This window comes from Capra hircus, chromosome 18 (assembly GCF_001704415.2).
Source record: "Capra hircus breed San Clemente chromosome 18, ASM170441v1, whole genome shotgun sequence".
Classification (NCBI taxonomy): domain Eukaryota; kingdom Metazoa; phylum Chordata; class Mammalia; order Artiodactyla; family Bovidae; genus Capra; species Capra hircus.
This window is the reverse complement of record NC_030825.1, coordinates 63,283,383-63,295,884: the sequence shown is the minus strand read 5'-3', so window position 1 is coordinate 63,295,884 and position 12,502 is coordinate 63,283,383.

Genomic DNA, 12,502 nt, shown 5'->3' with positions numbered 1-12,502 from the left:
GTATATGCTAATTATTATATGATGCATAGTGCATATTAATATGATATAAAATATGCCATAGAAAGTTCTGGAAAGCTACACAAGAAATGGGCTCAGACCAAAGGGAAAGGAGGATTGGGCAATTGGAACTTTATCTACCCTTTTTGGTGCGTTTTCTGAGTCCTCTCTCCTGGTAAATGCATTACCAAGACCAACCACAGAAGGATGCATGCATTTTAACGAGCTATTTATAATCTGCCAGGCAAGGAGCCTTACGATGACAAATGAATACAGATGACTTTTTCTCCTGAGTTTCTACGAGGAGACTAGAGGAATGTCGCAGTTCGCCTTCACAGATAAAAATAGGTGGGGATCAAAAAAAAAAAAATAGTGGGGAATCTAACATAAAAAATTGCGAAGGCTTGAAGGCCAAGACTGATGAAACCACGATCCACAGGCATGGGATTTATCGCATACCTATTGGGGATTTCAGGTGTGTGTTGGGGGGGTGGTGTTTGCGGCCTGGAGACGGGTCACCTCCCGGACGAGTTACCTGGGCCAGGTAACCTCTTCACACCCTCTGGGACCTCAGAACAGAGGCAGCTTCCATAGAAAGACCTCGTTTCAGGTCATCTTGGGGCTGAACCCAAGTTTTCACCACTTGCGGTCTGTCTGTCTAAATCTGTAGCGAAAAGGCATGGAGCCAGGCCCAAACACACGAAAACAACTCAAGACGGTCTGGGCCCTGCAGGGGGTGCGGGGGGCGGGGAGGGCGCATCCGTGTGGCTCGCCCTCTAGCGGACGGAGAGGGTAAAGCACGTTCAGCCTGGAAATGGAACCAGGGCGTCGGTCTTCCTTTCAGGGCTGGGTGTCAGGGGCGAGTGCGCAAGACCGACCGCCAAGAAGCTCGCTGCTCCGCCCTGCATGTTGGAGGAGAGACGGGGAGGAACCAAACCCCTCGACTAGTTGTCCTTTTTGAGCAGGAAATCAAAAGGTATGGAGGATCCGCACAAGTCTCTTTTAGGCTGAGCGAAAGGGCCTTTGGAGGGTGTGACCGTTGAGCTCAGAGCTGAAGGACGAAGAAGAGCCAGAGGCCACGGAAAGCTGGCCATTCTGGGCGCGGGAAAGAGCAAGTGCCTCGAGGGAGAGGGAACCCCTTGGCCCCCTCCCATCAGGGGACTGTCCTCACCCGCACCCCCGTCGACGTGTTTCTGAAAGAGCAGAAAGCCCACGTGGATGAACTCGGGGCTGCAGAAGGGAATGGGGCAGGTAACATGGTATTGTCACAAAGACAAGGTATACGGGCCGAGGAAACAGAACACGGATTTCAGACACACGCACACACACTGAAAGCTACCGATACGGGGAGAAACGCACACAGCACCGCAGCGGAGGAAGGATGAACTCGTTGGTTGTTGTACTGCTCAGCCAATGACCCTACCCCACTCAGCCCTGTCAGATTCTTTGCCATCCTGTGGGCTGTAGCCTACCAGGGTCCTTTGTCCCTGGGATTCTCCAGGCCAGAATACTGGAGTGGGTTGTCATTTCCTTCTCCAGGGGATCTTCCTGACCTAGGGATCGAATTCCCATCTCTTGTGTCTGCTGCGTTGGCAGATGGGTTCTTTGCCACCGATGCCACCTGGGAAGCCCCCTCTTACCATATCCCCAGATAAATTTCCAGATGCTTCTTAGGTCTAATTGAGGAAGATAAATAGAGCATGTTCAAGAAGAAGACCTCTTTGCGTACTGAGGTTGGCAACAACTTCTTAAACAGGACACAATCATTGTGTACAAATGAAAAGTGGGAAACTGAACTGGAACTTCTGTCGCTATAAGTTGAATGTCTGTCTATGGCCTTTGAAATTCATGTTTTGAAATCCTGACTCCTAACATAAGTATTCGGAAGTGGGGGCTTTTGGGAGGTCACTAGTTCATAAAAGTGGAGCCCTTGTAAATTGGGTGGATGTCATTATAAAGGATCCCTTCACGCTACTGTGTATAAAATAGATAACTAATAAGAACCTACGACGAGCACAGGGGACTCTATTCAGTACTCTGCAATGACCTCTGTGGGAAAAGAATCTGAAAAAGAATGGAGATATATATATATATATATATATATATATATATATGTATGTATATATCTACTTACCTGGTGGGCTCTTTCCTGGTGGCTCAGATGGTAAAGCGTCTGCCTGCAATGCAGGAGACCTAGATTTGATCCCTGGGTCGGGAAGATCCTCTGGAGAAGGGAATGGCAACACACTCCTGTATTCCTGCCTGGAGAATTTCCTGAATAGAGGAGTCTGGCAGGCTACAGTCCATGGGGTTGAAAAGAGTTGGGCACGACTGAGTGACTTTCACTACACTACTGCTGTACGTATATGTATAACTAATTCACTGGGCTGTACACCTGAAACGAACACAACATTGTGTATCAACTATACTCCAATTAAAAAAAAAAAGAGAGACCCATCAGCGCATCCTCCAGACCCTATGCCGTGTGAGAGCACAGTGGGAAAGGAGTCATCTGTGAGCCAGTGAGCAAACCCTCGCCAGTCACCAAACTGCTGCTGCCTTGATCTTGGTCTTCCCTCCTCTAGAACCATAAGAAATAAATGTCTTGTTTGTAAGTTACCCGCTCGGTGGTATTCGATTGCAGTAGCGCCAATGAAATAAGACATCTGTTCACCCCAAGTCACTTTCTTGTTGTTGTTGTTTTTTAGTTGATTTTTGTTGGCATATGATTGCTTTACAATATGGTGTTACTTTCTGCTGTACAGCAAAGTGAACCAGCTATATATATACATATAGCCAGCCCCTCTTTTTTTTGGATTTCCTTCCCAGTTATGTCACAACAGAGCTCTAAGTAGAGAGAGTTCCCTGAACTATACAGTAGGTTCTCACTAGTCATCCATTTCACACATACTATCAATATCAATAGTGTATATATATGTATGTATGTATGTATATATATATATATATATATACGTTAGGTAGTTAGAATAGGGGAAAGGAATCCAGAATGTCAGTCGCTAAAAGACAAGGAAGTAGGTGGGAGGGGGGTTCATGTTTGGGAACGCATGTAAGAATTAAAGATTTTAAAATTAAAAAAATAAAAAACTAAAAAATAAAAAAAATAAAAAAATCTCCTCAATAGTTCTTAAGTTTAAAAAAATAAATAAATAAAATAAAAGACAAGGAAGTGAAAAGCATAGAACAAAGCAAGGTCTGAGATCCGTAGTGGTGACCTCAGGTAAAACAAACAGTGCTCCTAGCTAGCCCTATTTACATAGGGCAGGCCCAGGGGGAGGAGAAAAAGCATATAAAAAGAGGAACCAAAATTGGGCTGGGGGCCTCTTCTCTTCACGGCATTCCTTCATGCCTCAAGGATGTTATTTTCCTTCACTTTCTAAATAAAACAGCTGTAACACGGAGCTGTAACACTGGTCTGTCCGAGGGCTGTAATGCTGGTCCATCTGTCGCTTCAAAGTTTCGTTGTGACGAGATAGAACCGAGGACGTTACAAACTCCCCGACATCTGTATCAATCCCAAGCTCCCAGTTCATCCCCCGCTACCTCCTTCCTCCCTTGGTGTCCATATATTTGCTGTCTACATCTGTTTGTCTATTTCTGTTTTACAAATAAGATCCTCTTTACCATTTTTTTCTAGATTCCACATATATGTGTTAATATGCAATATTTCTTTTCCTTTTTCTGATTTACTTCTCTCTGTTTCACAGTCTCTAGGTCCATGTACATGTCTACAAATGACCCGATTTCATTCCTTCTTCTGGCTGAGTGATGTCACGTTTGATGATCACGGTGGCACAAAGTCACAGTTCCAATGCTTTTGAACTGTGGTGTTGGGAGAAGACTCTAGAGAGTCCTTTGGACTGCAAGGAGATCCAACCAGTCCATCTGAAAGGAAATCAGTCCTGAATACTCACTGGAAGGACTGACGCTGAAGCTGAAGCTCCAATACTTTGGCACCTGATGCAAAGAACTGACACATTTGAAAAGACCCTGATCCTGCTGAGAGGATAACAGGCAGGAAGGCCAGGGATCTCCAAACAGAGGAAATAGGCTACAAGGGTCAGACATTTTTATCTCTCCCTTAAGTGGCAGGAGGAAACAAATTACAAGTGTCAGATTTTTTTTTCCTTCTCTATACAAAGTTAAAAGGAGGTTCCTCTTAAGATTCTGTGTGGCCGTGATGACACCAGGTTCCACCTGAATTCAACTTTTCTTAAGCCTTGAGCTCACCAATGCGCTTCTCTTATGGAAATGCTTTTCTTAAGCTATGTTAATGAAACTATGTATCTGCTTTGGAATTTGCCTTTCTTCAAAATGGTTCCACCTAAGACTAACTTTTTTTCCTTTTCTCAAACCCTGGGCTGATAACAGCTCAGCAAACCAGTATTCGTATCACTTGTTGTATGGCCGGGGGATGATACACCTCGTTCCATCCTATCTCAAAAATGCATATTGTGGGAGAGGGGCTAGTGAAACTCCCTCAGCCTTGAGGTGTCTCTTTTATCTGATTAATAGCTTTCTAACAGACAGGAATCACCTGGCTAAAGACTAGCAGGGGGTCACTCTTTCTGCCCCCTTCTGATGTCTATGTCAGAAGCTTTCTCTGTCTCTTTTATACTTTAATCAATCTTTATCACACCAAAGCTCTGAGTAATCGAGCGCCGTCACTGGCCCCCGGTTGAATTCCTCTCCTCCAGAGGCCAAGAATCCTGGTATCTTTCACAGCTGAGCAACAGCCTTTCACCAGGAAAAACTGAAGGCAGGAGGAGAAGGGGATGACAGAGGTTGAGATGGTTGGATGGCATCACCCACTCAATGGACATGAGTTTGCATAAATTCCGGGAGTTGGTGCTGGACAGGGAAGCCTGGTGTGCTGCAGTCCATGGGGTCACAAAGAATCAGACATGCCTGAGTGACTGAACTGAACTGTGGCACAAAGGAGTCTCTGAAGGAGAAGTGGGAAATGATACAAGAAGAACCCACTTTCTCTCTGGAACCTGTTCATGAATGGCAATTTACCCCCAGGTTTCCATGACAGTGAAGTGGGTGCTGGAAATTGAGTCTCTCCCAAAAGAAAATGTGTTAGGGGGACCCTGGGCACTTCTGGAGAACCTCAGGGGAGTGTAGGGGTTGAGACTAGTGCTGACAGGAATGTGGGTGTGGCAACTGTGAGTTAAAAATGACCTCTCACGTCCAGACCCTCTGCACAGCCTCTTGGCCTTATCATCCCTGAGAAAACACCAAGCCCCTGGCTTCCAGGGTGTGTGTAGGCCACCCAGGTTGTGTGGCTTCCAGATGTCCCAACGTACCAATCAGCCATTAAAAAAGTTCCTTTAAAATGTGCTTATTTTTGGCTGGGCTGGGTCTTTGTTGCTGCGCCCTGGCTCTCTCCTGATGCAGTTAGTGGGGGCCACTCTCTAGCTATGATGCCTGGACTTCTCACTGCGACGGCTGCTCTCGTTGCGGAGCACAGGCCCTAGGGCAGCCAGGGTTTCTGTAACCGCAGCCCGTGGACTCAGTGGTTTTGGCTCCTGGGCTCTATAGCACAGGCTCAGTAGTGGTGGCGCACGGGCTTATTGCCTCGAGGCGTGTGGGACCTTCCTGGAGCGGGGATTGCACCCGAGTCTCCTGTGTTGGTGGGTGGATGATGGGCGGATTCCTCCCCACTGAGCCACCAGGGGGGCCCACTATTCTCCCTTCTAGTCAGGAGACAGCCAGCTCCAGTGGGTAACTGGAGGAGAGTCTGTTTACAGAGGTGTGACCAGAGCCTAGGAAAACATCCCGGATCTATTGTTCAATGAAACCACGAGATGCAGAGTGGCTCAGGAGCTGCGCCATCCTTCGTCTGAGGAAAGGTTGGGACAGAGGAATGGACGTTGCTGTTGTCTGGGTTTTTGCATAAACACTGGAAGCGTGCCCAAGAAGCCATCCAGTGGTGGTGTCTAAGGAGGAAAGAGAGACCAAGTATTTAGGTGTAGCGGCAGAGACGAGACCTTTGAAAAGGTGTTGCTTCTCATATTCTTGGGGTGTTTCTTGTGGTGGTGGTGGTGGTGGTCCCCAGCCCTCTGCCCTGGGAGCCACCCTTCTCTGCTTGATTTTCACGACTTCCAGCTTCTGAGATTCCACACAGGAGTGATGGTCGACAGTATTTCTCCATCTGACTCATCTCACTTAGCATAATGCCCTCAGGGGCTACCCCTGTTGTTGAAATCTTTTTTCTTTTCTTTTCCTGGCGAGGGGGTGGGGCACCCTGAGGGACTTTCGGGATCTTAGTTCCCTGATCAGGGATTGAACCTGGGTCCTTGGGAGTGAAAACATGGAAGCCTAACCACTGGACCACCGGGGAATTCCCTCTCTTTTTTTTTTAAAATTCAGGTATAATTGACATATTACATTATGTTAGTTTCAGGTGTGTGATGTAATGATTTCAGAGTTGTATATTTTGCAAAATGGTCACTGTAATAAGTCTAGTCGACATTCATCACCATATCATTACAATTTTTAAAAAACTTATTAAAAAAATTATCTATTTTTGGCCACACTGGGTGCCTTGGGGGAATCTTAGCTCCGCAGCTAGGACTGAACCCAGGCCACGGCTGTGAAAGCGCCAAGTCCTAATCGTCGGACGATCAGTGAACTCGTTACAGGTTTGTTCTTTCTTTCTTGTGATGAGAACTTTTAAGATCTACTCTGTTAGCAACTTTCAAATATCTAAGATAGTATCATTGACTATGGTTCAGTTCAGTTCAGATGAGTCGCTCAGTCATGTTCGACTCTTTGCTACCCCACAAATCGCAGCACTCCAGGCCTCCCTGTCCATCACCATCTCCCGGAGTTCACCCAGACTCACGTCCATCGAGTCCGTGATGCCATCCAGCCATCTCATCCTCTGCCGTCCCCTTCTCCTCCTGCCCCCAATCCCTCCCAGCATCAGAGTCTTTTCCAATGAGTCAACTCTTTGCATGAGGTGGCCAAAGTACTGGAGTTTCAGCTTTAGCATCAGTCCTTCTAAAGAAATCCCAGGGTTGATCTCCTTCAGAATGGACTGGTTGGATCTCCTTGCAGTCCAAGGGACTGTCAAGAGTCTTCTCCAACACCACACTTCAAAAGCATCAGTTCTTCAGCACTCAGCCTTCTTCACAGTCCAACTCTCACATCCATACATGACCACTGGAAAAACCATAGCCTTGACTAGACAGACCTTAGTTGGCAAAGTAACGTCTCTGCTTTTGAATATACTATCTGGGTTGGTCATAACTTTTCTTCTAAGGAGTAAGCGTCTTTTAATTTCATGGCTGTAGTCACCATCTGCAGTGATTTTGGAGCCCCCAAAAATAAAGTCTGACACTGTTTCCACTGTTTCCCCATCTATTTCCCATGAAGTGACGGGACCAGATGCCATGATCTTAGTTTTCTGAATGTTGAACTTTAAGCCAACTTTTTCACTCTCCTCTTTCACTTTCATCAAGAGGCTTTTTAGTTCCTCTTCACTTTCTGCCATAAGGGTGGTGTCATCTGCCTATCTGAGGTTATTGCTATTTTTCCCGGCAATCTTGATTCCAGCTTGTGTTTCTTCCAGTCCAGCATTTCTGATGATGTCCTCTGCATAGAAGTTACCATGGGTCATTTTTTGTTGTTTAGACTCCAAGTCGAGTCTGACTCTTTGTGACCCCATGGACTGCAGCCCACCAGGCTCCTCTGTCCATGGGATTTCCTGGGTGAGAGTACTGGAGTGGGATGCCGTTTCCTTTTCCAGGGATCTTTTCCCACCCAGGGCTCAAACCAGCAATCTCGTGCACTGGCAGGCGGGTTCTTTGCCACTGAGCCACCAGGGAAGCTCCATACCTCCCTACACAGATGCAATATTTTATAGGACTGACATTTTATAACTAGAAGCTGGTAGCAGTCTGCAACCTTTTTTTCCTGATATGGCCACCATTTCGTCCTTTTTCCTTTGCAGGTTACCATGTAAATTATTACCGAGTCAGAAGCTGGGTATATAATTTCATCTGGCTAGCAGGGAGCCTTGGGCTTGCCCGGCGGCTCAGTGGTAAAGAATCCACCTGTAGTGCAGGAGATGGAGAAGATGCAGGCTCGATCCCTGGGTGGGGAAGATGTCCTGGAGGAGGAAATGACACCCCACTCCAGTATTCTTGCCTGGAGCATCCCATGGACAGAGGAGCCTGGGGTCCATGGGGTCACGGAGAATCGGACACAACTGAGCGCCCGATCACATCACGCAGCAGGGAGCCTTACGACTGGAAATGAAGGCAGATGCACCGTGAGCTGGAGTCTGCAAGGAGACTTAGCGAGCTTGTCCCTGGGGAGGAAACAGGAGCCTCGCTGCAAAGACAGAGTTAGCGATAACAATCAATCAGTGACTGCTGACCTGTCAAACAGGCAGCAGGAAGGAAGGCCAGAGCTTGACGCCAAGGGTCCTTATCTCCAGACTTGGGTCCTCTGGCATCTCTCGCTGGGGTCTGGCGTCTAAATCAGGCTGCATCCGCGCTGGCGGGCCAGGAGCTGCTGCACGGTTGCCGCCAGGCCCAGTTCCTCTCCTGGAATGGGGATCCTTGGCGGTTTCCAGAATGAAGTGTCATTTCCCAGATGAACTGGAGAGTGAGAGTCTGTGCTGGCCGTGGGGGCTCTCACCCTGGGGTCGCTCTCAGTCTATTCCTGGGTGGGAGTCTGGGGCAGGCAGTTTCAGGACAGAAACTTACAGGGTCTTGCCAAGTTTTCTATGCAAATCCGAGACCTGTGCGGGCTCTCGCATGCCGAGATCGCCCTCTAGTGATGGAAAAATGCATTTAGTAGTAAAGAACCCACCTGCCCTGCAGGAGGTCTAAGAGCATGTGGGTTCGATCCCTGGGTCGGGAAGATCCCCTGGAGGCAGAAATGGCAACCCACTCCAGTCTTCTTGCCTGAAGAATCCCATGGACAGAGGAGCCTGGCGGGCTACAGTCCACGGGGTCGCAGAGAGTCAGACATGACTGAGGCAACCAAGCGCTGATAAAGATGATAACAATTCTTTCCTCCAGCAGCGATTTACTGACTGTGCATAAGGGTCATAGGTACGGGGGAGACGGCAGGGGATCGGACAGACACGGTCCCATACATCACGGAATATCACTCGGCCATAAAAAAGAATGAAATACTGCCATTTGTGACAACATGGGTGGACCTCAGGAGTATTGCACTAAGTGAAATAAGTCAGACAGAGAAAGATAAATGCTGTATAATTTCACATGTGCGTGGAATCTGAAAAGAAAGGCAGAACAAATGAACAAATACAAACACAGAAACGGAGTTATAGATACGGAGAACCACCAAGGCGTCGCCAGAGGAAAAGGGCTACGGCGGAAAGAAGCAGATGGGGGCGATGAAGAGGCGTGGAGAGGTGCAGAAAAAGTGGAAATAGATGCGGGAAAATGGAAACCTGCAGATGTTATTTCCCTGGGCTCCAAAATCACTGCAGACAGTGACGGCAACTATGAAATTAAAAGACGTTTGCTCCTTGGAAGAAAAGCTATGACCAACCTAGACAGCACATTAAAGAGCAGAGATATCACTTTGCTGATGGAAGGCTCGTCTAGTCAAAGCTATGGTTTTTCCAGTAGTCATGTGTGGATGTGAGAGTTGGACCATAAAAAGGCTGAGCACTGAATAACTGATGCTTTCAAACTGTGGTGCTGGAGAAGACTCTTGAGAGGCCCTTGGACTGCAAGGAGATCCAACCAGTCCATCCTAAAGGAAATCAACCCTGAATATTCACTGGAAGGACTGATGCTGAAGCTGAAACTGTAATGCTTTGGCCACCTGATGCAAAGAACTGACTCACTGGAAAAGACCCTGATGCTGGGAAAGACTGAAGGCAGGAAAGGGGGCGACAGAGGATGAGAAAGTTGAATGGCATCACCAAGTCAATGGACATGAGTTTGAGCAAACTCAGGGAGATCCTGAAGGACAGGGAAGTCTGGTGTTCTGTAGTCCACGGAGTCACAAAAGTTGGACACGACTTAGCAACTGAACAACAGCAATCTTCTTTGAATTACACGGTGGTCCAGTGGCTAAGACTCTGAGCTTCCACTGCAGGGGGCAAGGGTTTGATCCTTGCTTGGGGAACTAAGATCTCATATGCTGCGTGGCTTGGCCAGAAAGAAATGAATCATGACTATGGAATGTATGGTGTGGAAAATACAGTTTGTAACTATGTGATATCTTTGCACGGTAACATATTGTGACTAGACTGTGATCATTCTGAAGTATATAGAAATAATGAATCACTGTGTTGAGTAATAGGAACTCACATAGTGTTGTAGGTCAGTTATGCTTCAAAACACAAACTCAGAGGATAAGCGATCAGGTGTGTGGTCACCAGAGGTGGGGGTGGGCCGAGGAGCCTCAAAAGGCACAAATTTCCATTCCTAAGCAAGTAGTAGGGTGTCACGTAAAACATGGTGGGTATGATCAACCCTGCTCTGTATTATGTGTGTCAGTCGTTAGGAGGCATTTCCCTGGTGGTCCAGTGGTTACGACTGTACCTTCCAATGCAAGGGACTCGGGTTCGATCCCTGGTCGGAGAACTAAGACCCCACATGCCGTGGAGCAGCTGGGCCCCGGCACTGCAATTACTGGGCCCGTGAGCCCCAACTAGAGAGTCTGTGTGTCGCAAGGAGAGATCCCACCTGACACAATGGAGACGTCGAGTGCCAAAATTAAGACCCATCACAGCCAAAGAAAAGTAAATAAATAAAAGGAAAATTGTTAAGAGCCAACCCCAAGGGTCCTCACTAAAGGGAAAAGATAATATTTTCTATTTCTTTCATTTTGTGTTTATAGGAGATGGTGGATATTAACTTGAGCTTCCCTGGTGGCTCAGCTGGTAAAGAATCCGCCTGCAACGTGGGAGACCTGGGTTCCACCCCTGGGTTGGGAAGATCCCCTGGAGAAGGGAATCACTACTGATTCCAGTATTCTGGCCTGGAGAATTCCATGGACTGACTGTATAGTCCGTGGGACACAACTGAGCGACTTTCATTTTCAAATAAAGAAGTGAAGAAGTGAAGTGAAGTCGCTCAGTCGTGTCCGACTCTTTGCGACCCGTGGACTGTAGCCCACCAAGCTCCTCCGTCCATGGGACTCTCCAGGCAAGAATACTGGCGTGGGTTGCCATTTTCTTCTATAAATGGCAATGTCTAAGACCCATCACAGCCCCCAAAAAGTAAATAAATAAATAAAAAAGAAAGTTGTTAAGAGAGTAAATCTCAAGGATTCTCACTAAAGGGGGAAAATTATTTTCTATTTCTTTAATTTTGCATTTATGAGAGACGGTGGAATGTTCACTAAGCTTATTGCGATAATCACTTCACGGCGTATGGAAGTCAAACCATGATACTGTTCACCTTGAACTTACACAGTGCTGTGTGTTAATTATATCTCAATAGAACTAGAAGGACAAAAAAAAAAAAAAGACAGTCCATCAAGGGCTGCATTCCAAGGAGACAGACAGACAATACATAAGCAAAGACATGAATAAAACGCTCTCAAGTATGAGAAGTTCAATAAATGTAAGGATGCATGGGGGTCTGGGGAGCTGGGGGAAGCCCCTCTTTAGACTGACCAGGTTAGGCACCAGCCCCGTCTGAGACAGTGAATCTGAGCTGAGAACCGATGGAGGAGGAGGAGCCAGCCCCGGTATGGATCCTAAGCGCGTCTGGACATTGAAAACACAGGGGAGAATCAGCATGAGGACCCTACATAAGAAGGTGGTTCAGTGGTAAAGAACCCGCCCGCCAATGCAGGAGACGCAGGAGATGCGGGTTCAGCCCCTGGGTTGGGAAGATCCCGGGGGAGGACGTGGCAGCCCACTCCAGTACTCTTGCCTGGGGAATCCCATGGACGGAGGAGCCTGGTGGGCTATGGTCCATGGGGTTGCAAAGAGCCGGACCTGACTGAGTGACTAAACACAACCACAACCAAAATTAAAAGGCAGGCGACCTAAGTATATGGAAAACAGCCCCAGGGCTAGGGTCAAGGATCTGGAGGGACAATGGACCGGGATGCAGGAAATGAAGCATCCAGGGCTGGCAGGAGCCAGATGACCCGAGCCCTTTTCAGAACGTGAGGAAGACTCTGGCTTTTGTTCCGAGAGGAAGGGGAAGCGATTAGATGCTTTTAAAACTGGAAATGAAATCATCAGATTTCTGTGCTCTGAGAGTCTTTCTGGGTGGAGAAAAGACGGTGATGCTGAAGCCTGGAAGCCAGGTGAGGAGTCAGAGCAGACAAGGGGGAAAGGCTTTGGGGTCTTGGGGAAAGATATTGTTGGATGGTTGCAGGGGACGGAGAGCTGACAGGAGATTCTTTTACTCCCCCCATATTTATAGAGTCTGTTGTGTCCTGTGATGGGCTCTGCACATAAAACCACAAAGGAAATGAGAGCCTGGGACAATCAGCAAAGACATGGTGACGAGGAAAGATAAAACAATCT